This window comes from Canis lupus, chromosome 21 (assembly GCF_011100685.1).
Source record: "Canis lupus familiaris isolate Mischka breed German Shepherd chromosome 21, alternate assembly UU_Cfam_GSD_1.0, whole genome shotgun sequence".
NCBI lineage: Eukaryota > Metazoa > Chordata > Mammalia > Carnivora > Canidae > Canis > Canis lupus.
In genome coordinates, this window is record NC_049242.1 from 2,325,168 (window position 1) to 2,353,069 (window position 27,902).

Genomic DNA, 27,902 nt, shown 5'->3' on the forward strand with positions numbered 1-27,902 from the left:
ACTTTATTTACTTATGCATAAGAGACACACACACAGAAAGAGGTGGAGACATATGCAGAGGGAGAAGCAGTCTCTCTGTGGGACGCCTGATGCAGGACTCAATTCCAGGACCCCGGGATCACACCCTGAGCCAAAGGCAGATGCTTAACCACCGAGCTACCCAGGTGCCCCTACAGCAGCCTTTTTCTTTTTTTTTAACATTTTATTTATTTATTCATAGAGACACACAGAGTCAGAGGCAGAGACACAGGCAGAGGGAGAAGCAGGCTCCATACAGGGAGCCCGATGTGGGACTCCATCCCGGGTCTCCGGGATCACGCCCTGGACTGAAGGCGGCGCTAAACCGCTGAGCCACCCGGGCTGCCCATATGGCAGTCTTTATTTATTAAAAAACCCACAAGAAAGTAGAGATAGAAGGAATAATATACCTCAATATCATAAGGGCCACGTATGAAAGACACACAGTTAATATCATCCTCACTGAGGAAAAACTGATGGCTTTTCCCCTAAGGTCAGAAGAATAACAGGGATGTACACTCTCACCATTGTTCAAAATGGTACTGGAAGTCCCAGTGTCAGTAATAAAACAAGAAATATAAGGCATCCAGATAGGCAAGGAAGAAATAAATCTTTCACTATTTGCAGATGAATTGATATTCTATTTTTAAAAGATTTTATTCATTTATTCATGAGAGACACACAGAGAGAGAGGGGCAGAGACACAGGCAGAGGGAGAAGCAGCCTCTATGCGGGGAGCCCGACGTGGGACTTGATCCCCGGTCTCCAGGATCACGCCCTGGGCTAAAGGAGGTGCTAAACCGCTGAGACACCTGGGCTGCCCTTGACTTGATATTTTATATAGAAATTCACAAGTCTCTACCAAATAATTACTAGAACTGATACAGGAATTTAGCAACATCTCAGGGTATACAATCAATATATAGAAGTATTTTGCAATTGTATATACCAATAATGAAGCAGGAGAAAGAGAAATGAAGGAATTGACCTCTTTTACAATTGCACCAAAATCCATATGATAACTAGGAGTAAACCTAACCAAAGAGGTAAAAAAAAAAAAAAAAAACCTGTTTGCTGAAAACTACAAAACACTTATGAAAGAAATTAAAGAAGAAACAAATAAATGGAAAAACACTTGATGCTCATGTATTGGAAGAACAAATATTGTTAAAATGTCTGTACTACCCAATGCAATCTACACATTTAATGCAATCTTGATCAAAATAAAGTGAGATCTGGGAAACAAGCCTCAGATCTGTGAGAAAAGAACTCCACACCAGAGAGCAACCTGCAGATGAGACTCTGCCTGCTGGCCTTCTGGACGTGAGCTCCTAACCTTCTATGTAGGGGCTGGGCCTTGGAGGAGGCACCAAAGCTGGATTAACCACAACAGCTCTACCAACGTCAGTCTGTGTGTCTACTAGTACACTCTATTCAGTATATTAATTTCTTAATAAATTTGTCAAAGCAAAAGAAATAATAATAATAATAACATCAGTATTTTTCACAGAGCTAAAACAAATACTAAAATTTGTATGGAACCAGAAAAGACTGCAAATAGCCAAAGTAATGTTGAAAAAGAAAAGCAAAGTAGGAGGCATCACAATCCCAGACTTAAAGCTGTATTACAAAGCCATAATTATCAAGACAGTGTGGTACCCGTGTAAAAACAGACACATAGATCAATCGAACAGAATAGAGAACCCAGGGCAGCCCCGGTGGTGGTGGCGCAGTGGTTTAGCGCCGCCTGCAGCCGGGGGTGTGATCCTGGAGACCAGGAATCGAGTCCCGCATCAGGCTCCCTGCATGGAGCCTGTTTCTCCCTCTGCCTCTCTCTCTCTCTCTCTCTCTGTGTATGTCTCTATGAATAAATAAATAAAAATATTAAAAAAAATAATAGAGAACCCAGAAATGGACCGTCAAATCTATGTATGGTCAACTAATCTTCAAAAAAGCAGGAAAGAACATACACTGGAAAGACAGTCTTTTCAACAAATAGTATTGGGGAAATTGGACAGCCACTTGCAGACAAAAGAAATTGAAGCTCTTTCTTACACCATACACAAAAATAAATTAGAAATAGATGAGAGACCAAAATATAGGACAGGAAACCATCAAAATCCTAGAGGAGAAAACAGCGACCTCTTTGACCTCAGCTGCAGCAAATTCTTTCTAGAGAGGATTCTAAAGGCAAAGGAAACAAAAGCAAAGGTGAACTACTGGGACCTCATAAAGATTAAAAAACAAACAAACAAAAAAGCTTCTACATGATGAAGGAAATAATCATAAAAACTACAAGACAACCTACAGATATTTGCATGACATGGGATAAGGGGCTAGTATGCAAAAAATCTATAAAGAACATATCAAATTCAATACTGAAAACCAAAAAACGCAATCAAGAAATGGGCAGAAGACGTGAACAGATATTTCTCCAAAGAAGACATACAAATAATAATTACATACGTAATACATACATACATTCATACATATAAATGACTAAGAGACACATACAAAAAATGCTCTATGTCACTCAACATTAGGGAAATACAAATCAAAACCACAGTGAGATACCACATCACACCAGTGAGAATGGGGAAAATTAACAACTCAGGAAACAATAAATGTTGGAGAGAATGTGGAGAAAGGGGAACCCTCTTGCAGTGTTGGTTGGAATGCAGACGGGTGCAGCCACTCTGAAAAAACAGTGTGGATGTTTCTCAAGAAGTTAAATATAGTTACCCATGAACCAACAATTGTGCTATGCGGTATTTATTCAAAGGATATAAAGATTCTGACTCGAAGGGGCATTTGCACCCCATGTTTGTAGCAACATTATCATCAACAGCTAAATTATGGAAAGAGCCCCAATGTTCATTGACTGATGAATGAATAAAGAAGGCGTCATATTTATATACAATGGAATATTACTCAAACATCAGAAAGAATGAAATCTTGCCATTTGCAATGATGGAGCTGGAACTACAGTATATTATGCTAAGGAAAATTAGTCAGAGAGAGACAAATCCATATGAATTCACTCATATTTGAAATTTAAGAAACAGGGATGCCTGAGTGGCTCAGTGGTTGAACATCTGCCTTTGGTCCAGGGCATGATCCTGAAGTTTCAGGATTGAGTCCTGCATTGGGCCCCCTGCATGAGGCCTGCTTCTCCCTCTGCCTGTGTCTCTGCCTCTCTCTCTCGCTCTCTGTCTCTCATGAATCAATCAATCTTAAAAATAAAAAGAAATTTAAAATTAATTTTAAAATTAATTAATTAATTAATGTTCAGAGAGGGGAGAGGGGCAGAGGGAGAGAGAATTTCAAGTTGAGCATGGATCTGAGGCGGAACTTTATCCCAGGACCCTAGGATTACAAGCCGAGCTGAAACCAAGAGTCAGATGTTTAACTGACTACACTACCTATGTGCCTATATTTTTGTGAAATTTTTAAAATTAGTGTAAAATATACATAAGGTTTACAGCTCAATCATTTTTAATATATAAAACACTTATTAAATAATAATCTAGATCCAGATACAACATACCATTAGTATCTCAGAATTGTAATCCATTTTTAACTGATAAATATTATAAGCACTCTAGATTCTTGTTCATTCACGAACTAGAATTTGATAGATGCAGAAGTATATGACCAAAATCCAAACAGAAATTTATTTTTTTCAAGATTTTATTTATTTGAGAAAGAAAGCAAGAGAAAGAGAGAGAGTACAGAGGGAGAGGGAGAAACAGACTCCCCAATGAGCAAATATCCTGAAATAGGACACCTAACTGACTGAGCCACCCAGGTGCTCCTCCAAACAGAAATTTAAACAATTAACAGACAATTCATGGAAGAGGAAATTCCTTTTTTAAAAGATTTTATTTATTCATGAGAGAGAGAGAGGCAGAGACACAGGCAGAGGGAGAAGCAGGCTCATCACAGGGAGCTTGATGTGAGCCTTGATCCCGGGACTCCAGGGAGAATTGTTATAATAAAAGTGTTATATATAAAAGGAAAGTGATTCTATTTTTATTGTGGGGAAAACTGCACAATATCTCTACCACTTACAATGATCTCATTGCAATCTTCCATAATTTGCTACTAATTTAGTTCTATCTACTTTTAAATTTCTCAGAAAAGGTGTTTTATTTTGTTTTGTTTTGTTTTGTTTTAGATTGCACTATATCCTACAAATTTCTTTATTTACCATTTTTTTAAAAAACAGTTGTTCTCAAGTCTTTGTTTTCTTTCTTAACAAACTGTATCCTTTAGTAATTCTAATCCATTAGCCTTAGACTGGAGGCAGTGAATTTATTAATTTTATATTTTTAAAAATGTTTTACTTCACAATATTGAACCAAATTTAATTACAAAAACAAATCTAGGTACAAAAGCCAGTATATGGTTGTTTTGTTTTCCAATTTCTGCCATTATTGAAAAACTTTTGCATGTAATTTGCACCTTTTTATCTCATAGTATTAATCCTAAAAAAATAAACATTTCAGATTTGTAGTTTAATGGTTCTCTGCGTTCCTAAAATTAATCTACCTTTAGTTTATTGAATTTACCTCTTATAGAATTCTCATTAAAGTTTGGCTGGAGATTTTAATTCTATTGTCTTTTTTAACTTAATTTTATTTTCTTGAAAATTTTATCTATACTTTGGGTGATTTCCTCAAATAATTTTCCAATTTATGAATTCTTTCTTCGGCTCTTAATTCATTATGTCTAATAAGTGTTGAATACAAGAAAATACTTTGTTTATAATATTTTTTTAAATTGATTTTTCCTTTGCCAAATGACCTTATTCTTACTTTATTGGTTCTATTCAAATCATGTCTTCTATTAATTTTAATATATATTCTTTGTGAAGCTTTTTTCCCCTGAATGGTCTATTTTTTTCACCTCTTAAAAGTGTGATATTTTAATTGTAAAATTCGTTCCCTTTAGAAACGTTTTCAATACATGATTTGATGCCATGGATTCTAATATAATTCTCATTAAATACTTTCTACTTGAATTTCATTTACATTTGCCTGTGTATGTGCTCATATATTTTGTCATTTCTTTTAATCTCAGAATTTCAGTGCCAAGAGGGCAACATGAAAAGTCCCAACATCTGTGTACAGTATGAGCTGGGGTTTCCACTTTTTAAATTATGACTCTTTTAAAACTCACAAATGAAGCTCAAGTCAAGGGCACATTACATGTTGCATTCTCAAACAAGAAGACAGAATTTTTCCAGTTCTATATTAGAGATAATTACTAATTATCTTATCTCTAATTGATAATTAGTAATTATCAATACTTCCTAATTCTTTGATTCATCGAAAAGACCAGTTATAGTTCCCTTGTACACACAAGGCCAATATCCTTGATTAGGGTCCCAATCCAATTTTAGGAACCTGAGTCCTAGAGAATATGAAGTGCACAATTTCCATACTTATCTAAGTCATTCAGTTTCAATTTCTACTTTTTGTTCTTTTTAGTCATTTTTCACTTTTGGTTCCTAGGGCTCTCTCTTTCTTAATCTTCAACTTTACTATATATTTAAAAATTACTTTTTATCCCAATTCACATGTTTATAGTGGAGATAGAGCTTGGTATAATAATCACTACTATATTGATGAGAAATCTGATGAGAATGTCTATCTATAGGAAACTTATTAAAAATTTCCTGAAGTACTCATTTTATAATACAACTATGCATATACTTATATCTTAATAAAATACATTTTTAAAAAGTTCTACTTAGAATTAAAGAGGTCTTCGAGTCTTCTTGACCAGATTGTTAATTTATTTTTCTTAAGTGTTACACATAGTTTATAATCATGTACGGTATACAAGTGCCAAAAGATATAAATGCCAGGAACATATGGATATTGTCATTTATGTTGGAGTTAACATTTTGGTGCTGCTACATGTACATCTGTTTATAGCAGATGCAACTTAATATTACTTTTAACTAAAATCCCCAGAAAAACAAATATAACAGTAAGTAAAAATCTGTCATTCTCTCTTCAGTATTTATACCAACAAGGGAATGTTCTTTTCAAATATAATATTTCCAAATGGCAGATTTAAATAAACATGTTTTCGCTAAATTTTATAAAATTGGATTTATTTAAACCTTGTTCAGTATCAGTTATTCATAATGTATATACCAATGCATCAAGTCTGAATGACAGAAATCTCATTTCTTTTTGTATAAGCATACCTCAAATACTGTGGATTCAATTCCAGATGACTGTGATAAAATGAATATGGTAGTAAAACAAATTAAATGATTTTTTCGTTTTTCCTACATTATAATGTGATCTATTAAGTGTGTAATAGTTTTATTTTTAAAGTGTAGATACCTTAATTAAAAACATACTTGAGTGTTAAATGATACTAACCATCATCTGAGCTTTTAAGGATTCCTAATCGTTTTGTTGGCAGTAGGTCTTGCCTTGATGTTGATGGCTGCTAACTGATCAGGGTGTTGGTTGTTGAAGGCTGCAGAACTGTGGCAATTTCTTAGCATAAGGCAGTGGTAAAGTTTGGTATATAGATGACTTTTCCTTTCACTAAGATTTCTCTGTGGCATGAAATGGTGCTTGATAGCATTTTGCACAGAGTAGAACGTTTTTCAAAATTAGAATTTATCTTTTCAAGCTCTGAGCTGCTTCATCAACTAAGTTTTTGTAATATTCTAAATCCTTTGTTGTCATTTCAATCATCTTCACCACATCTTCACCATGGGTAGAAAGAAAATCACTTTCTTTGCTCATCCATTAGAGGCAACCTCTCATCTGTTCAAGTTTTTTCATGAGAGTATATCAATTCAGTCACATCTTCAGGTTCTTTTTCTAATTCTAGTTATTCTGCTATTTCTACCACATTTCCAGTTATTTCCTCCACTGAAGTCTTGAATCCCTCAAAATCATCCATGAGGATTGGAATCAGCTTCTTCCAAACTCCTGTTAATGCTGGCATTATGACCTCTTCCCATGAATCACAAATGTTCTTAATGGCATCTAGAATGGTGAATCCTTTCCAGAATATTTTCAATTTACTTTTCCCAGATCTATCACAAGAATCACTATTTATGGTAGCTACAGTCTTATGAAATGTATTTCTTAAATAACAAAAATTGAAAGTCAAAATCGTTCCTTGATCTACAGGTTGCAGAATGAGTATTGTACTAGTAGGCATGAATACAACATTAGTCTCATTGGATATCTCTCTCTGAGTTTTTGTATGACCAGACTCATTGTTTATAAGCAGTAATATTTGAAAGAAACTGCTTTTTCGTGAGCAGTAAGTCTCAAAAGTGAGCTGAAAATATTCAGTGAACCATGTTGTAAACAGATATGCTGTCATGTAGGCTTTGCTGTTCCATTTATTTATAGAACACTACAAAGTAGATTTAACCTAATTCTTAAGAGCCCTACTACTTTTGGCATGGTAAATGAGAATAGGCTTCAACTTAAATTCACTGGCTGCATTAACTCCTAACGAGAAGGTCATCCTGTTCTCTGAAACTTTGAAGCTAGGCATTGACTTCTCCTCTCTGACTATAAAACTCCTATATGGCATCTTCTTCCAATAGAAGACAGTTTCACCTACATTAAAAATCTATTGTTTAGTGTAGCCTCTCTTACTAATTATCTTAGCTGTATCTTCTGGATAACTTCTTGCTACACCTTGCACTGTTATGTTAAGTCTTCTTTCCTTAAACCTCACGAAACAGTGTCTGCTCATTTCAAACTTTTCTTTTGCAGCTGTATCTCTTTTAGCCTTCATAGAATTGACAAAGTTAAGGCCATACTCTGGATTAGTCTTCAGCTTAAGGAAAAGCTGAGGATGGTTTGATCTTCTCCTCAGACAATGAAAACTTTTCCCATATCAGCAATAAAATTGTTTTGCTTTCTTATCATCCATCTCTAGAGCAGCACTTTTAATTTCCTTCAATAAATTTTTCCTTTGCATTCACTATTTGGTGAAAGGGACTTGGTTTTCAGCTTATCTCAGCTTTTGACATGCCTTCTTCACTAAGCTTAATCATTTCTAGCTTTGATATAAAGTAAGAGATATGGGACTCTTCCTTACACTTGAACATTTAGAGGCCATTGTGGGGTTATTAATTGGCCCAACTTCAATATGGTTGTGTGTCAGAAAATACAGGGACCCAAGGATAAGGACAGAGACAGAGGAATAGCTGGTTGGGGGAGCAGTCAGGACATACACAATATTTATCAATTAAGTTTGCTGTCTTATATGTACATGGGCCCACAAAACAGTTATAATAGCAACATCAAAGATCATTGATCACAGATCACCAGAAAAAAGATAATAATACTGAAAGAGTTTGAAATATCACAAGGATTGCCAAAATGTGTCACAGAGACACCTTTGATGTTGGAAAAATGATGCCAATACACCTGCTTGACACATTTGCCATAAACCTTCAATTTAGACAAAACAACAACAAAAAAACAAAACAAAAAAAACAAAACCCAAAATAAACCTCAACATTTGCAAAGTATGATAAAGCAAAGCACAATAATATGTGGTATGCTTGTAATTTTTATAAATAACATAAGGTAAATACAACTTGTAATTAGTATTTAATGTCATTTAAATACATTTTATTAAATATTTAACTATGTTAATGTATCTAGCTATGCCATTTATATATTATTTTTCTAATTTTGTAATTGGCTTTTTCTTTAACTGTTTTGAATTAAAAAGAGTTTAAAAGAAAACCTTAACAAAACAGAAAGAGCAAACATATCCTAAATATGTGGCTATTTACCTCATAGTTAAACAATCATACACTAAATAAATTATGTTATTTTCATTTAATGGGGTATAATAAAAACATGAAAAATCACATTTCAAATAATTACAAAGTGTCTGTAAACATAAAAACCATTTAACCTCTCAGACAAATTCTCTATTTATATATACTGAAATATATCATTTCTCACCTATTAGACATAAAAGATCTGACAACATATTCTGTCGGCAAGAATGTAATGAAAGAGGCACCCACACACAGATGGTGAGATTGAAAAATGGAGGGAAATTGGCTATCTTTAACAACATTATGTATACAGTCACCTTTAAATCAGCAATTTCTTTTCTAGAAATCCATATGAAATGGCATATATACAATATACATTCTGGCATTACTTTCAATAATAAAAGACTAAAGTCAACTGTTTATCATGATAGAACTGGATGAATAAACTGTGACTTATATCTGTATAATAAAATACTATTCAGCTATAAAAAGAATGAGAAAGATCTCTACTGAAATGAAATGATCTCCAGAATATATATATATACGCATGTACAACATATGCATATATATTATATATATAGTATATATACACATAACCACTATATATATACACTAATATAATACTGTGTATGTATATATACTAAACACCAGAAAGAATAGTCAAAAGCCAGTAAAAATGATTACCTATGGGGGGAAGAAGAGTTCAGGGATAGAATAAGTCTTCCTCAAATACTGTATATATCTTTATGTAGTTGCTGTGTCTTATATGCTTTACATTACATAGTATTTTACATAATTAGAAAAGAAATTGCATGAAACAATTCCATAGAACTGTAAACAATAGACAATTTTGTATCAGCATGGTGACAAAACTACCATACACAAAAATTGCTTTCAGTGACTTAAAGCGGACTATTTTAAGAAGAAAATTTCAAAAAAATGTTTTAAAGATTTTATTTATTTATTCATGAGAGACACAGAGAGAGAAAGAGAGGCTGAGACACAGGCAGAGGGTGAAGCAGGCTCCATGCAGGGAACCCGACGACGTGGGACTCGGTCCCACGTCTCTAGGGTCATGCCCGGGGCTGAAGGCGGCACTAAACCGCTGAGCCACCCAGGCTGCCCACAAAAATACTTTAATGGGCTGTCCGTAGATTTAGTGTTTGTAGTAATACTAGTATTGTTTATTGCTATTAGCAGTGGAATATTAGATCAAAAAATTTAATAAACAAAACTCAAGATATTTAGCATAAGAATACATACGATTGAAGATATTTGTCAAAAACATTGTGATCTTAAATTTATATTGGATTGGAAATAAAAAAAATTCATATATACATATATTCCTATAGATTTTGGCTCTCTTTGACTTATTAAAAATTCACCATAGACTAGTTTACAATTCACATATCTGATTCAGCACTTTACCACCCCTTCACACTCCGTCCCACACTTCACCAATGAAGCTAGGACTCCAGGGACTTGAGAGAACTGAGGACAAGGTTAGCATGTGATTGCTTTTTCCACGATAATGTCTGAAGTAGATGAACAGTGTTATGGCATCTAGGATATGGCTGCCCTCCCTTAAATGGTGCACTCTCTGGTGTCAAGTGTTAGCTAGACTTTGGTGTCTTTGTAATTTTCTCTTCTGGTTGTCTGTCATTTCTCTGTTTTGTACTAATAGTCTGACAATGCCTCTGTATGGAGGGCATCAAACTATTGAATTTTTCACTGAATACAAATAGCACTTAGAGGGAAAAGCCTGGGTGAGGTGCTCCTCAACTCCTTTCAACTCCAGCACTTCTAGGTATACTCCTCTCAGTTTCTTTTTCTGAGGATTCAATTATTGCCTAATTTTATTAGGTCAAAGACCAATAAAATGGGTCTTCATTGCCCATCTGATCTCCAGGAAATCCTTGAGAACTGGCTGCTCAACTCTCACTTCTCCTTCCTTGGTGCTATCTCTCTCTTTTTCTCTTTTCCATCCCCTAGTTCAAGGAAGATCAATAAACACATTGGCAATCAGATACCCTAGCTGAGATTAAGATTCCAGGCTTCTCTTCTTTTAGCCATCCTCTGCTTTTATAACTGATACCTTTGGGTATCCCTATTGTTTGATCTCTTGTTCTTCCCTCTGATATTGTTGAAAAAGATTGATAAAATAGTTGCTTTTCTGAAGAAAATTATCTGTCCACATTGTTGATTTATATCTTTACAGAATACGGGTACTGAAAAATACTTTGTCTTCAAATCTGTGTTCATAAAGACAATCCCAGGATAGAAGGAAAAGTCACACTCAATATTTTCTTACAATAACTATGAGTATGATAAACACTAAATTTGAACTAAAAAAGTATTGTTTGAGAAAACTGATTAAAAGAGACAAATATATAAAAATAAAGTTCAATTTTACATTAAGAAACTTTGAAAACCGGTTAATATAAATGTGTATTTTGAAAATACAACTACAAAGTTCTAGTAAAGAAAATGTGTTTGCCCAATATAAGCATAATTGAGATAAAGACTGTAAAACTTTGATAAAGATTATGTAAAGCTGTGAGTGCTATGCTGAAGAGGACTTAAAGTGGGAATTTTCTCTTTAGTGTGTTTTTAGGAGCCATGAATGATGGAACGTGTTCTTCTATGGTTTGTGATGAAGTAAAATCAAAGAGGAGAATATACAATACATTTTGCTTCAAAAGACATATTCATTGAGATTTAAATTGAAAATTGTATTTTATTTTTGTATAATGACCACTAAGAAAAATTCCTAAAATTTCTCCCTTCCTGCTTTTATATAATATGTGACATTGTCCTGCAGAATTTTCTTCTATTTTGTTGATAAATCTATGTTTTTACTTTTTATTTTTTTATTATTAAAGCATGGTAACATTTCTTTGTCTTACTCCTGTGCTTCTTCATCAAAGAGAATACACACTTTTAGCTCCAACTAAGAATGAAATTTAAATGATTAGCTCTTATTGTTTAGTTGCTGAAGTTTTCAGTTCAGATTTAAGCATTTATATCATTAAAATTACGTATTCTACTAGACAAAGGGTGGTAAAAAAAAAGTTCAATGTGTTTCACGATGATACTAATTAAGATCACAGGAAAAGATTTCAGAATTTTACTGTATATTATTTATGTCTAACAGAAATCATCTCCTAAAGAAAGAATTGCCCATTACCTTTTAGTTCACAAGACAGGTCTTTTTATTTTTAAAAGTAATTAGTTCATTTTGGTAATGATTTTCTTAACTATCATCTATAGATCCTATCAAGATTACTTTTTAACTCACCATTCCCATGCTTTGTTTTAGGTGTTTTTGTCAATGGCTTTCACCATAAGTACTCAGATAGTATTTGAGTGAATCAAGAATTGTGCGTTATTAATTCACCCTAACTCAGACTATTCATGCAAATCTGCTAACCAAATCACCTAAAAAAGATACTCTCTTCTCTATTTTACTGATAATATTGGACTTGATTTTTTTCTTTCTAAATTGCTTTTTGTTGTGTTCCCCAAAGAAAAATTTCCCCCTTTTCTTTTTGAATATCTTCCTAGATGTATGATCAAATATCTAATTTCTTCCTAAATTCCTTTAAGAAAGTTCTTTTAACACCTGGAATTGATTTATTTAAACAATTTGGTTAATTTAAACACTACATGCTTTCAAATACAACTTGAAAACCAAGTACTTAGTCTTTTTAGGAAATACACTAGCATGTTTCCTAAAAGCACCGTTTTACATTTAGAGTGTTAAATGTCATTTCTTCTAGCCTCTTCTATTTTGGATATTTCTTTAAACCTTTAACAGGGCTGGGAATTTTGTTTCTTCAAAAGAACTACCTTATTCTCCATATTTCTACACAAACAAGATATCTGATTATGTTTCTAAGTAAAATAATACACTTGAAGTGTATTATTAAAAAAAAATCTTTGTACTTCTGGATAATCATGGAATTATATAGCATAAATAATTCTTAACAAAATTTCATAATATTTATTAAATATTTTAAAGTGCCAGATAATGAACTAGAATCCATGATTTTTAAAACTAATTGGGGTGCCTGGGTGGCTCACTTAGTTAAATGTCTGCCTTTGGCTCAGGTCATGATCCCAGGGTCCTGGCATTGAGCTCCGCATTGGGCTCTCTCTTCATTGGAGAGCCCGCTTCTCCTTCTCTCTCTACCTGTCACTCTGCCTACTTGTGTACTTTCTCTTTCTCTGTCAAATAAATAAATAAAATAATTTTCAAAATTACATAAAGTGGTATAAAATATGATATTCTATATGGGTATGAAGGATGGCTACTTGGATAAAGAAGGCTTACAAAATTGGGACAGGTTCCTAATACACGTTACATTTAGTTAGTTTAATTTCAAGAAGAAATAGAAGTTTGCCAAGTTAATTTGTAGGATCAGAAGTTTTTCCAAGCAGGAGTAAACAGGTATGAATTCATGGAGTTGTAAGAAAACATGCACATTTAAGCACTGCCAGTAGTTAGGTATAGCATAATGTAATGTGCAAAGGTTATGTGTAGAAGATATCAATATAGGAGAAGACAAATCAAGTAAGAATAAAATCTAAATGAAAGGTGAGTAACTTGGATTTTACCTTGATTTCTAGTCAGGGGATGACAAAAACAGTTATGTTTTAGAAACTTCAAAGCAATGGTAACAGGAAGAATAAATTAGAAGCTTAAAATCATGGATATTCAGAAAACAGTTAGAGGATATTTTGATAGGCCAACCAAGCCATAATGAAGACCTGAATGGAGGCATTGACAATGAGTATAAAGATGAATGGATAGATTCAGGAGGCAAAAAGAAGTAAAATTAATGAGTTTTCATCTATTAGACATGTAAGTAAGGAAGAGGATAACATTTTTAGACTGACATGGGCAGCACAGTGAGTAGTTAAGCTATTCTGAAGTTAAATAAAATTTAAGGTGAGGATAGTCAATGTTATACAAGGAATTTTATGTAAAATGAATAAATAAATAAATACAGTACAAAATTAACTATATAAGTTTAGAATTTGTATAATTCAGTTGGGATAATGAGATTCAGAGCTATCCACATATTGGTGGTAGCTGAAACCAAAAGTGTAAATGGGATTACCTGTATCAATGGTATATTGTAGGAAAAGAAGAAAATTGAGCACAAAATCTTGGAGAACAATATTTTAGGGCAATTAAGAAAAGAAATTTAGCAAAGAAGTTAGAAACAAATATTCAGATATAAGAAGAGAACTGGAGAAACTAATATAATGAATGCTAAGACAGAAGACAATTTTAAGAAGACAGGAGTGGATGACCAATGGTGACAAATGTACCAGGAGTTTCAGTAACAAATCACTGGACTGAGTGATAAAAAGTTATTCTGATCTGGGTGGGACCACGTATTTGGAATATTAATTAGAGGAATAACTTCTATCTGGTTTCTGAAATAGTTTCCAAGGAATGACTTGGAGTCCTTGCCATTTCTGAATTAACCCCCCCCCTTTTTTTTTTTACAAATTTCTCTTTCATAGAAAATATCAGAGATTTCATTAGTGCTATACAAGCAGCAAAATGAGAGAAGTTGATAGAAAATCTCTATTACTTCTAGATGTGTAAGAACATCTTTGATGAAAGATTAGGTTCAGGTTAAATGTTATAGAGATAGTATAAAGTTTTGAATATTGTAACCAAACAATTAAATAAACCCAACTGCATGAGGATAATGGTTGAGTGGGCATTTACTAGTTATTAATTCAACAAATCATTCACTGTCTTCAGTGTGACAGGCCCTGTTATAGATACTTCCATACATATATAAATGATAGAGACTCTATCTCATTATCTAATGGTAAACTACTATAGGTTAGTTGAATTTACTACTTTCTGCTACCATGCTAAATTATTTTTTTCTGACTGCATTTATAGGACAGTAAGACTAATTGTAGAGATTACACTTTAGAACATATGTCAGCTCTCTGTTGTAATAGGTTACTATTACTAAGGCAAAATGTGACACATTTATTGGGGAAATACTTGCATTGATGACTAAATAAAGGAATCTATCTACTTTAAAAATATTGAAACCTATGAAAGGACAAATATTATGTTTTTTACTTGTAATTTCCCTTGTTCAAGGGCCCAAAACTCTTGGAAGACATCCAAGGCATGATGGGGATCTAGACTTTATTTAACAGAAAAATAGAGAAAAAAAAATCCCTTGTTATATGACTCACCATGTTATAGCATTGCTATACTCTTATAATGTCACTTGGTTTGAGTAGCTGCATTTTTATCCATCATTTATTACTAAATTATTATTGAAAAAAAGATGACTGTGTGAAGCCACTTTGCCAGCCAGCCCCCAAAGGAATCTTTACTGGGAACTATTCTTTTGATAAACAAATAGTTCCTATACACTATAACAGTGAGGTACAGAATTCAGTAGTGTTGCATTCATCTTCATTATCAAGTAGCATGGTAACAAAATAATGAAAGTAGCATTTGCTTGAATTTGATTCTCTACATATGATTTGCCATGTCAAATGCTCATTTTCAAAATAATAGTATTATATGAGCAGTGGCAAATACTATTGGAAATTACTTTTTGGGCAAGGAAATAGATGACTATAACCTGGGAGAAAAGAGATAAGGGCCTTTTTCATAACTTCAGGAGATATTCTGATACCTGACATTTTCTTTCATTTACCCTCATCCTACTTTTTCTTAAGTCAAATTTTGCCTTCCATTTAATCCTCTTCTCTATGTTTCAACATCTTTACATTTATATTTTATATAACTATATTTGTGGATTCCCTGTTGAAATCCCCATGGTAAAGTTGGCAATATTAGGTTCTTTTCCTTCTTGAATTGTGATTATTCAAAGGAAATTGCTGAGTGTTTGTGGGGTAACAATTTATGGCATGAATTGCCACATAAATGCTGGTCATATTTATGTAGTAAAATATATAACATTTAAAAAAATAATAGTATTAAAATATTGAAATATTAACGTGGTGAAAAAAAGCAAAGTTCCCACATTTCAAAAATATGTACTTACTAATGAAAAACATTTATTACAGTTTAAAAATAAAGTTACTTTGGCAAATACCTTATGATTTCACTCATGTGTGGAATCTCAGGAACAAATACATAAAAGGGAATAAAAGAGAGAGAGAGAGCAAGACTCTTAACTGTAGAGAACAAACTGAAGGTTACCAGAGGAGAGACTTTTCCTATCGTAGTTTGAACTCTAAACATCTGACCTCTTCCCGTGCCTCCCTCCTCTGTGTTTTCAAAGAGCTATATTCTCCTTCCTGTCAGTAAAGTATTTGTATTGTACATATACTAGGGTTCCTTCACAGGCAGTTGCTAAAAAACTATGAACATTCATAATACATTAAACTTCAAGTTTTATTTTATTTATTTATTATTATTTTTTAAAACTTCAAGTTTTAAAATACATTGGAGCTGGGGCACCTGGGTGGATCAGTTGGCTAAGTGTTTGACTCTTGGTTTTAGCTCATATCATGATCTCAGGGGGCCTGGGATAAAGTCCAATGTCAGGCACCATGCTCAGCAGGGAGTCTGCTTGGGATTCTCTCCCATTGCCCCTCCCCACCCCCGTGCATTCTCTCTCTAAAATAAGTAAATAAATCTTTAATAAATAAATACATTAGAGATAACATCATTGCAATTATATATATAATTATAATATTTATGCAAGGTATAGACATCTTATAAGGATATACACACAATTCCTATAGCAGGGGAAAATACTATAATGCCTGGATAAATAATTTAACTAGTTAAATATATATTTTAATTTATAAATAACATAACATTAAAACTTATAATGTGTAATTTGTAAAATAGTAAGTCATTTGCATAATAATGCCCTATATTTATATAGTGATTTAGCTATTATGTACTTTCACTACAAACTGCTCTTCAACTAGTAGAACCTGGTTTTGGACTTTTGGGTTAGTGCTAATATGACAAAAGATGGACAGCCAATTGTCCTGAGAGTAGTCTAGATGATTTGTTGAAGAATTTTCAAAACATAAACAGTATTTGTAATCTGGGCAGTCTGACCAACTAATGGATCTACCTGAAGCGTTAGAAAGAGACAGGGAAAGCCAAGTTTAGAAATGAAGGATAATATGCAGAGCTCATTAAGGAAAACAAAACAAAACAAAAAACTAAAAAAATCAAAACAAAAAAACATGATCTTATAACATTCTGTATTTTACTATTTATATAACACATATAATTTAAAAGAATGAAAGATAGTTTCAGAAATAACAGTGTCTTAGGAATTATTGCTGGAAACTCTTATTTCCTTAAGCTCAATATAGTAAGACTTATAGATTTAACTTCCTAAACTGAATAGGAAAAAATTGGAGAAGGAGACAAACCATGAGAGACTCTTAACTCTGAGAAACAAATTGAAGGTGCAGGGGAAGCAGGGGAATGGGGTAACTGGGTGATGGGCATTAAGAAGAGCAACTAATTTGATGAGTACTGATGTTATATACCATTGACAAATTATTGAAAACTACTTCTGAAACTAATGATGTACTATATGTTGGCAAATTGAATTTAAATTAAAAAATAACTTTCTTAAAAGCTCTTAAATTCATCTTTAAAAACTCTATTTCCTCTATCCTCATTTGAAGTACCAGCATATCTTGCCTGGGTTGACATAATAACCTAAGAACTGACATTCATATGTACAATAGCTTCATAAAGTATTTTCTTCAAATAGCAACACAGTCTTTTCAAAATATGAATTTTACTACATTCTCTGATTTCCATTGTTTTCTTAATATCATCTAAAAAGTCTTTCACATCTTCTCTTAAAATCTTGTGTTCCTGATTTTAATCCCTCTTTTCACCCTCTGTATATGTTTCCTTTGTTCAAAAGATATCCTGCCATTACTTTGACATGGATAGCAGAGAATGTTAGTGACTATGTATTAGTTCCCATTTCCCCAATGAATGGAACCCTACTTTGTAACTGTCACATTTCTCATCACGAACTTGACATTTAGTAGCCTTTCTTGCAGTTATAGAATTTGAACAATAATCTAATATGAAATATAGTGGAACTTCTAGTAAAGTCTTCTTTAAAGCAAGAGAATAAGTCTTTTTTTTTTTTTTCTCTCTCTTTCTCTTTCTCCATAACTGTCTAAGTGTGCTTGTGATGGTTTGGTTTCAGCTACTGTTTTGGATCATGAATTAGAGCCTCAGGATATTAGAGATTGTAGAAAATCTTGGCACTGTCAAATGAGTTCTGGGCTACTTACTTCCAGAGTTAAAATTTTAAAAATTTTATTTAAAAATGTTTATTTAAAAATACTGAGGTTCAGAGATATTAACATTTCAAAGATTTTCAGACTCAAGTTCAGTGTTCATTACTATATAGCTGCCTGAATACAAAATATCAAGCACAATTTTCTTATATGAAGGTGAGATGCATATTCCTAAATGAAGAGAAAGACTCATGATGTTTTTAGAGATAACTTGCATTTGGTTTACCAAAATTTTCATGTAATATCCTTAGCAATTTTCCAGAATTTGGTATTATTATCTATTTTTGTAAATAAGGAAACTAAGTCTTGGTAATTTCCAATGATTTAACCAATGTCAGCCACAGTGGCAGAACTGGAAGTTTTTATTCAGTTTCTGGCACAGTGCTTCCCATCATATCTGCCTTCTGTATATGAAGGATGTACAGATTTGTATTTAAATGAATTTTTGTGTTTACTGACATGAATTTATTTTTTTTATTTTTATTTTTATTTTTTTTGACATGAATTTATATAATGGTTATGGTTCTGGTTTTAAAATGAAATTGCTCTTCTTGATTGAGGAATTTCATAAGTATTTGGTGATATGAATTTTAATTTAGTCTCAGAAGCAAACTTCCATTTGTTCTGAATCAAATTCTCATATTATTTCTTCTTTGGGAATAAAATCCTGAAAGTATTCAAATAAAGCTAATGTAATCAAAAAGGTACACTACATTGTCACTATTGATCACTAATATTTTAATGGTAATAAGAATAGTAATAAAATTTTAATTTGGAAACATCAAGGAAATAGTTAATAACAAAACAAAAAACATTGGAATGACAAAAATAGCTTTTTAAAAATACATATGTATTCCTGGAAACCATCTCCAAAGTTATGATTCAATAGATTTGAGTAGAGTCTGGATAAATTAATTATTTCTAAGCATCTCAAGTGACTTCTGCATGTTTCTACTTCAATAGACTGAGGAACTCATCACCTAATAATTCAAAAGGAATAGAGACATATCAGGTTAGTTTTTATGATGAACTCTGTTTAAGATAAAACTGGAATACAGACCACATGATAATAGAGAATTGGCTAAGTGAACAGTGAAGAAGGAGGAGCTAAATAAATGATCAGAGAGTGCTAAAGACAAAGGATTTAAAAAAGGAATATAGGCAATACACAAAGCTAAATTAGACAACTAAAACTGTTTTAGTAGAAAAAAACCTCAGCCCTTGCATACATACAAATTTTGACAACATTCTCTATGCAAATGTTATAAGACCTAGTATGCTGTTGCTTGTTTATTATTAGTATATTAGCCATTGAGGACATATATATCTCTGAAATAAATTTTTAAATAAAGTTAAGGATGCAAATATAAAGTGCAAAACCCATAATATGCCAGTGAAAATTCACCTAGTGAGACTAAATTGAGTTGGATATATGCAAAGTATTCGATTACAAGTTAGGTCGAAAAACTAGTATATACAGTGTATGTGATGCAGGCATATTAATGATGATAATGAAAACCATAACTTCTATGGGCCTTGGCTTTTCTATTTTTAAAGTTGCAGCCTTAATATTGCATTAGCATATTTTTTCAATTTAATTTAGAAATACATTTATAAACCTTATAAATTGACATGACATTATTTATTTTGCTTTGTGTTAACACCATAATTTCATGCTCACCATTTTGTACTAGGAAGCCAGGGTTATAAGAGTTCAAACATATATGTATGTCTGTAAAATCTAATGCAACAGCTTCCAGGAGCCTGCAGCCTCCCTTAGATTAAGGAATAAAAGTGAATGGACTTCTCAGCCTTTCTTAATGACTTAGTAAGCACTTGTAATAGAAAACAAAAAAATGTTTCTTTTCTATTTTGCATGTGGAATTATATGCTTTTTAAATATTTTTTCCATTTCTTTCCCCTTTCTCTCAATAATATTTATTATATTCTTTTTAGTACATGTTTTAAAACTGTAATGAGTATAACATGCCTGTCCAATTGGGAATCTATTAACTCCAAGACATAGTAATAAAACTTAGAAGTAGAAGCAATCTGACAGATCATCTTACATACTTAGATATCAAGAAACCAAGCTCCTGGAGGTAAAGTGATTTGTCCACACCTTGTGGATTACAATATCAGGAGATCAACCTGTCATAATAGCCTGCTACTGGTTTTGACTAAATCTTCTAAATTCAGACACCACCTGAAGACTAGTGTCTATGTTAAGAGAAATATATTGTGAATGGGAAAATATGAATAATTGGCTTTGCACATATATTGATCATCTTTCAACTCCTTCACTTGATTTTTTTAAGATTTATTTATTTATTTATTTATTTATTTATTTATGACAGAGAAGAGGGGGGCAGAGAGGCACAGGCAGAGGGAGAAGCAGGCTCCATGCATGGAGCCTTTGGTGGGACTCAATCCTGGGACTCCAGGATCATGCCCTGGGCCAAAGGCAGATACGAAACCACTGAGCCACCCAGGGATCCCACCACTGAGTCACCTAGGGATCCCACCACTGAGCCACCTAGGGATTCCTCACTTGATTATTCCTTTCATAACAGTCCTGAAATTCTCTGTACTATTTCCAAAGTAATCTTCCCTAATTATTGATTTTACCATTCCTCTTAATAAAAGAGTCTTATTTGTACAATAGCTTCAAAATAAATCTTAAGACTTAAAGTTGTTTATCAGGTTTCTTGGTGCTTCCAAGTCTTATTTTATTCAGCCTCTCCAAAACTGCATTCATTCAGTAAGCATTTACCAAGCTTCTGTTGTATGCCATATTTAGTGTTAGGCCATGGAGATACTAAGAACAATAAAACATACTGTCTACTGGTCACAAGCTCACTCACATTAGTTAGTCAGCTTGCCTTGTTATTTAATTATTCAAATACACTTTTGGAACACTTCCCCAACACATAACACAAAGTAAGAATATGGTCATTCTTCATAAAAATCACATCCTTTAGTCTATCAGTCCTTGCATTTCCTGTGTATTTAATCTTTTTTTTTGTGTTTGGAAAAGTGTATCTTCATAGTGCTTAAGAATAAAACTCCAGAGCCAATCTGTCTGTGTATATATTTCACTCTGCCTTTTGTATATATTATCTGTGTGATCTTGGGGAACATGTTAAAGTTGTTTAGGCCTTATTTTCTTATCTGAAAAATAAGAATGATACTGGCATCTACCTCTTATGATTGTGGAGATTATTTGACTTAATATTCCAAAACACTTAGGTCAAATGTCTGGAGAAGATGGTACAGTAGGAAGACCCTAAGCTCACTTTCCCCCACAGATACAACTACATAAAACTAACATCATTGTAAATAACCCAGAGAATGACTCAAACAGTGGCAAAACAAACTCCACAATTAAATGTAGAAAAGAGAGTGGGAAGGGTGGAGATATAGTGGATATCAAAAACATGTTGTTCTGACTGCCTGAGGGAGGGAGCTGCCGGCATGGAGAAGGGAGAGAAACAGACTATCACACTGGGGCGCCTGCATAGGGCAGATGGATCCTCATAATATTTGGCTTTGAAAGCCAGAGGAGCTTGGGACACCTGGGTGCTCAGTAGTTGAGCGTCTGTCTTTGACTCAGGGCATGATGTTGAGGTCCTGGGATCCAGTCCTGCATTGGGCTCCCTGAAGGGAGTCTGCTTCTCCCTCTGCCTGTGTCTCTGCCTCTGTGTCTCTCATGAATAAATAAATATATTTTTTTTAAAAAGAAAAGAAAACCCAGAGGAGCCAAATATTGTGAGTTCTTGCAAACAGTGAGACTTACAGCCTACAACTTTAAAAGTAAGTAGGCTCTATTCTGGAACAGTTGGAAGTGATCAAAGTTTATTACTAAAAAAAGCCACATTGTGGGGAGAGAAGAGACCAAGAGAAGAAACAGAGAAGATCTACTAAAACAGTCCCCACCCTTAAAGAGACAGGAAACCAGAGGTTCCTGGGTGGCTCAGTTGGTTAAGTATCTGATTTTGGCTCAGGTCATGATCTCAGGATCCCAGGATCACACCCTGTTTCAGGCTCCCTGCTCAGGGAGGAGTCTGTTTCTCCTTCTCCCTCTCTGCCCCTCACTCATGCTCTCTCTTTTTCTCTCAAATAATAAAATTTTAAAATCTTCAAAAAGAAGAAGAAATAAAGACAATAAAGACAGCAAAACAAACAGCCTGGGAGATATAATATGGAAGTAGCAACTTGAAATATGCCACTGATTTGAAGAAATAATAGCTGAAAACTTCCCTAATCTGGAGAAGGAAACAGAAATTCAGATCCAAGAGGCTGTGAGAACACACAACAAAATCAATCCAAGGAGGACCACATAAGGACACATGGCAATTAAAACGGCAAAAAGTGATAAAGAATTTTAAAAGTGGCAAGAGAAAAGCAAAGAGTTACATACAAGGAAACTCCACAAGGCTATCAGTAAATTTTTAAGCAGAAACTTTGCAGGACAGAAGAGAGTGGCATAATACATTCATCTGCAGCCAAGAATACTCTATCCAGCAAGGCTATCATTCAGAATAGAAGGAGACATGAGGAGTTTCCCAGACAAACAAAAGTTAAATGAGTTCATGACTACTAAACCAGCTCTATAAGATATGTTAAATGTTCTGTGAGGGGATAGGGAAATATCTAAGTAAGCAAGAAAAGTAGGAAGCACAAAAGCAGTAAAAATCATACCTGTGAAATTCAATCAAGAGACTCAAAATGAAAGGATGTAAAGTACAGCACCATATACTTGAAACTTGGGAAGGAGAGAAAAAAAGAATGAGCCCAAACTTAAGCATCTATCAAATTAATATAGACACTACATAAAGAAATTATATACAAACCTAATGGTAAACACAAATCAAAAAGTAGTAATAGAGGGGATCCCTGGGTGGCTCAGTGGTTTAGGGCCTGCCTTTGACCCAGGACACGATCCTGGAGTTCTGGGATCAGGTCCCGCGTCGGGCTCCGGCATGAGGCCTGCTTCTCTCTCTGCCTATGTCTCTGCCTCTCTCTCTCTCTCTCTCTCTCTCTCTCTATATATATATATATATATATATACACACACACACATATATAGATATGTATATATATATAAAATGAATAAATAAATAAAATATATTATATATATATATATATCATGAATAAATAAATAAGATCCTTAAAAAAAAAGTAGTAATAGAAATGCTAAAAATAAAGGGAAAGTGATCAAAGTATATCACTAAAAAAAGCCACATTGTGGGGAGAGAAGAGAGCAAGAGAAGAAACAGAGAAGATCTACAAAAACAAACACATAACAAGGAACAAAATGGCAATATATACATGCCTATAAATAACTACCTTCAAGGTAAATGTTAAATGCTACAATCAAAAGACATAGGGTCACAGAGTGGATTTAAAAAATACTTCTCTATATTCTGCATACAAGAAACTCATTTCAGATGTAAAGACATCTACAAATTGAAAGTGAGGGGATAGAGAACATTCATCATGCAAATGAATGTAAAAAGAAAGCCTGGGTAGCAATACTTATGTCAGATAAAATCAACTTTAACAAAGTCTATAACAAGAGACAAAGAAAAATACTACATAATCATTAAAGGGGCAATCCAAAAAGAAAATCTAACAATTGTAAATATATATGCCCCTCAAATGGCAGCCCCCAAATACATAAAATATTTAATAGCAAATATAAAGTAACTAACCAATAGTTAGAGCACAATAGTAAGAGACTTTAACACACTATTTACATTGATAGGCAGATCATCCAAACAGAAAATCAACAAGGAAAGAGTGGTTTGAATGATACAAAGGACCTCATAGATCTAATTGATACATTCAGAACATTCCACCCTAAAACACCAGAATATACAATCACTGTTTTTGTTTCTTGTTTTTCTGACCACAACACAATGGAACTAAAAAACAACCAAAAGTAAAAATCTGGAAAAAGCACAAATATATGGAGGTTAAATGACATGCTACTAAACAATGAATGAATCAACCAAGAGATAAAATGATAAAATAAAATAAGACAAAATACATAGAGACAAGTGAAAATAAAAGCACAAGAACCCCCAAATTTTTGGGATGCAGCAAAAGGGGTTCTAAGAAAGAATTTTATAGCAATACAGGCCTACCTCAAGAATGTAAGAAAACTTTCATAAACAATCAAACCTTATACCTAAAAGAGCTAGGAAAAGAAGAAAAAACAAAATCCAAAATCAACAGAAAGAAGGAAATGATAAAGAGTAGAGAAATACATGACATAGAAACTAAAACAAACAAGCAAATAAACTACAACAACCAAAACCCAGTAGAACAGATCCATAAAATAAGGAGCTAGTTCTTTGAAAAGATCTACAAAATTGACTCCTTGAGGGAGAGAGAGAGAGAGAGAGATACTAATAAACAAAATCAGAAATTAAAGAGGAGAAATATCAAACAATAGAGGGACATGCAAACAATTTTAAGACAAAATTATGAAAAAATTTTATGCCAACAATTTGGAAAACCTAGGAGAAAAACGTGTAACCTACCAAAACCGAAGCAGGAAGAAAGAAAATTTGACCAGACTGATCACCAGCAATAAAATTTAATCAGTATCAATAGCTCCCAACAAACAAAAGTGTAGGACTAGAGTTTTTCTTAGGAGAATTCCACCAAACATTTAAAGAAGAGTTAATACCTATACTTCTCATTTTTTTCCAAAAACTAGAAGAGGAAGGAAAACTTCCAAAGTCACTCTAGAAGGGCAGTATTACCCTGATTCCAAAATCAGATAAAGTCAAATAGAGAGAGAGAGAGAGAACTACAGAGACGCCTGGGTTGCTGAGTGGTTGAGCATCTGCCTTTGGCTCAGCGCATGATCCCGGAGTCCTGGGATTGAGTGCAACATCGGGTTTCCGGCGTGGAGTCTGCTTCTCCCTCTGCCTATGTTTCTGCCACTCTCTTATTCTCTCTCTCGCTCTGTCTCTCTCATTAATAAATAATTTTTTTTAAAAAAAGGAGAACTACAGCTTAATATCTCCAATGAATATGGATATGAAAATCCTCAAGGGGGGCACCTGGGTGGCTCAGCAGTTAAGTGTTTGCCTTTGGCTCAGGGCATGATCTTAGAGTCCCAGGATAGAGTTCCACATTGGGCTCCCTGCATGGAGCCTGCTTCTCTTTCTGCCTGTGTCTCTGCCTCTCTGTCTCTATGTGTGTGTGTGTGTGTCTTTTATGAATAAAAAAAATCTTAAAAAAATCCTCAACAAAATATTAGCAAAATGAATCCAACAACACATAAAAATATCATACACATAATCAAGTGGGATTTATTCTCAGAATAGTTCAATATTCACCAATCAATTAATGTGATACATTACATCAATAAGAGAAAGGATAAAAATCATAGGATCATTTCAATAGAGGGAGTACAATATCCATTCATGCTAAAAGTCCTCACAAAATACAGTTAGAGGAAGCATAAGCTTTCTAAATTAAGAAACAAAACAAATGAACAGAAGGAAAAAATTTGGGATTAACCAAAAACAAACTCTTTGTACAGAGTACAAAAAGATGCTTACTAGAGGCTTGGGTGGAGGAATGGGTGATATATGTGAAGAGGATTAAGAATACAATTATCTTGATAAGCAGTGTGTAATACATGGAGTTGTTGAATCACTATGTTTTATATCTGAAAGGAATATAATACTATATGTTAATTACACTAGAATTAAAACAAAATACTTAAGGCAATGTTGGCATATTATAAATGCTATATCAATGTTAGTCATTATTATTTGGAAAATCAGAAATAATTTATTCCTTACCCCTAAAATGAAACATTCTCCTTTACTTTTTTTTAAAGATTTTATTTATTCATAGGAGACACAGAGAGATGCAGAGACACAGGCAGAGTCAGAAGCAGGCTCACTGGAGGGAGCCTGATTTGGGACTGGATCCCAGAACCCCAGAATCATGACCTGAGCCAAAGGCAATGCTCAACCACTGAGCCACCCAGGTGCCCCTACTTGTAATTTTCATTATATGTTATACAACTTAAAAGAGGCACTTTCTTAAATTTTTCCATGTTTATTGAATTATATAAATGGACAAATTAGAATCTTATCTTTGCATATTATATTATCCAAGTTTTGTATATTGCATTATCTTTGAGGTGAGGATTGTGTATAACACAATTCAAACATATGGAGATGATTTTTTACATTGTTAATGTGATAAATATTCAATTTCTATATAAAATTAAAAATTTACTCATCTGTATGCAAAACCTTCCTCCCTCTCTCTCTCTGTCTCCACTCCTTATTATTCTTAACTTGCACCATCATTGCTTTTAGGATGCCAGTGCCAGAGACAGTGATACTCAAACTCTTCTTTTCCTTCCCATAGTGGTTCAAAAACTTGTAAAGGTCTTGTTGTTTCTTATTTATGGTAGATAGATTTTACCAAAATCCTCTTTGTTTTTGTTCCTTTTTAATTTCTTCCTTGTATTTCTTCAAGATTTATCTAAAAAAAATGTACATATATGTGGAAAAAATATATATACACACATTTTGTTTTATAATCTACCTATTTATTTATAGCTTCTCCTGTCTCTCCAAGCCATGAATATTAAATAGTACTGAAATTCCAGAAGCTCTAGTTCTTTTACAATTATAAGCCATATGCAAATTCAGAGATCATTCTGGAGTCCAGCCATAATTATTGTCATATATAACTTTTCGAAAACAGAAAAAAGCTTCCTAAAACAAGAATGGAAGTATATATATGTGTTCTCATGTCAACAGTCATGCATTAATTGTGTTGTTTATGAAACCTGAGATTGCTCCTAGTAACTAGTCTGCTCCTTAGCCTCTAAAGAACAAAATATTGAGGTATAAATTTATGGTTCATAAAGTTCTTCAATACTGTATCTACATCAGGTATGTGAAGAAGCATGGAAACTGACAATTGCTACATGTGAGGGGGTGAGGCTCAGGGACCTTCAGCTACTTCCACAAAGGTCCAAGGATAAATGTAAACCCTCAAACTGAAGCCAGGTCAGTTTATTTAGACTTCAGTGCTGTGTTCTAAAGAATGTAATGCCACTAAGATTCTAGAAGTGTCCAGAAATGTTTCAGAAAATCTACCAAAAAAAAAAAAAAAAAAAAGAAAATCTACCAAAGCTTTCATCTATTTCTTCTTTAACCAATTGCTTGCTTTTTGTTAAGTAAAAATAGTTGAATACTTTGATTTTTTTTATTGAAGATTGCCTTTTGCTTGTATACAGATCACCCTGACCACAAGATAATAGGAAAAATCCAAAAGAAAAAAATCAATTTGAAGCCAGTGTAAATATGAAAGGCATGACAAAATTTATGTCAGCTTTGCGATCTTAGATCACTTTCACTCTGCCATGACGGTGTAAATCGATGATTTTTTTTCAAAGTCAGTGTATAATATAAGATAAAAAAAAATCTAGAGATGTTTCCTATGCATTGCCATGTCATCCAGCTCTTCTGCAACCCTGTCTAGTGTATATTTGAAATCATTTTGACTCAGTATTTGAACCCTTTTCCTAGATTTGGAGTCTTGAGGGAAAAAAGAAAACTTCCATTTTTATTCTGTGCTTATAGGGCCAGAAAAATATGGTTCAGACAATTATTATTTTTATTTCCCAGGTTTATTTTAGGAATAAACTTTTAAAATATCAAAAATAATAGATTGTTCCTAGTAAATAAGCAATGCATATTACTAGTGTCATAAAGTTTAAAATTAT

General features: G+C 33.4%; 1 protein-coding gene across 2 annotated transcripts in view; it reads right to left on the minus strand.

The window, feature by feature from the left end:
- The window catches only part of CNTN5 (contactin 5), a 1,277,333-nt gene that overhangs the window by 1,112,602 nt on the left and 136,829 nt on the right, over nucleotides 1-27,902 (minus strand). The gene's annotated exons all lie outside the window — the stretch shown is intronic.